The sequence below is a fragment of the Bison bison genome, unplaced genomic scaffold, assembly GCF_000754665.1.
Source record: "Bison bison bison isolate TAMUID 2011002044 unplaced genomic scaffold, Bison_UMD1.0 scf7180017864452, whole genome shotgun sequence".
NCBI classification, from domain to species: Eukaryota; Metazoa; Chordata; class Mammalia; order Artiodactyla; family Bovidae; genus Bison; species Bison bison.
This window is the reverse complement of record NW_011495014.1, coordinates 7,787,523-7,788,822: the sequence shown is the minus strand read 5'-3', so window position 1 is coordinate 7,788,822 and position 1,300 is coordinate 7,787,523. Positions and strand designations below refer to the sequence as shown.

At 38.2% G+C, this 1,300-nt stretch overlaps 1 pseudogene; it reads left to right on the top strand.

Moving 5' to 3' along the window:
- Positions 1 to 286: 286 nt before the first annotated feature.
- Positions 287 to 551, top strand: LOC105002390 (annotated as a pseudogene).
- Positions 552 to 1,300: the final 749 nt, after the last annotated feature.

The window sequence follows — 1,300 nt, the reverse complement described above, 5'->3', positions numbered from 1 at the left end:
CTTCATTTCTAAGCCAGAGATCATTGTGTTATTGAAGGGAAAAAGAGACCCTTGGATGGTTGTGAAGGAAGAAACAAGAAGCTGAAATACAGATTTGGATTCAAGTTATAAAATAGTCAGCAATAGAAAAATGTTTGTATCTGGGAAACATTCATCTCTTTTTCTGCATCAGATCATTCACAGTGGTGAGAAACCCGATGAAGAATGTGGGAAGGCTTTTTGTTGTGCCTCAAACCTTGCTCAACACAGAAGAGTTCATATTGGAGCAGACTGCCAGGACTCCAAGATGGCATCAGTTGTGCCATTTAAGGAAAAGAAACTCCTGGATGTCAAATTAAGGGAGCTGTCAAGCTGGATACTAATGCGAGATTTCATCCCTAAAGGCATTGCTGGAGCATTTCAGAGAGGTTATTGCCAGTATTACAACAAGTTAAACATGAAGAAAGGGAGTGTTGCCGGGCTTTCTATGGTGCTGGCAGCTTACATGTTTTTCAACTGTTTGCCATTCTTACAAGGAACTTAAACAAGAGCAGCGAAGCGAGTACCACTGAAGAGTGCATTCTGCATTCTTTGCTGGGCACCCCTGAATCCTTTCATAGCCTAGTGGAGATTTAATAGCCAATAAAAGATGACTGGTTAAAAAAAATCTCTCAGCAACTTTCATTTCAAGAAATATGAACTATGATCACCATTCTGTATATTATATCCCCATGAGTTAATTATTTTATAATTGGAAATTTGTAGCTTTTGGCCTCCTTCACACGTTTCAGCCACTGCCTCTGGCAGCCATTAGTTTCTTCTCTGTTATCTGTGGCTTTGGTTTCATCTTTTTTTTTTTTTCTTTTTTCAGAGTCCATTTGTAAGTGAGATCATACAGTATTGGTATATGTCTTTCTCTGTCTGACTTCACTTAGTATAATTCATGTTGTCACAAATGGCAGAATTTCCTTCTTTTTATTATTGAATAATATTCAGTTGTATACATGCCACATTAAAAAAAAAAACACTCTCTTAATGATCTCTTGTTTCCATGACTTGCCAGTTGTAAAAAATGCTTCTTTGAACGCTGGAGTGCAGATATATTTTCAAGATAGTGATTTTGTTTCCTTTGGGTAAATACCAAAGGAACTGTTGGGTTATATGATAGTTCTAATTTTTTGAGGAATCTTCATACTGTTTTTCTTAATATCTGCACTAGTTGACATTCCCTCCAGCAGCATGGGGCTTCCCTGGTGGCTCTCAGATGGTAAAGAATCCGACAGCTGTGTGGGAGACTCGGTTTTGATTCTTGGGTCAGCAA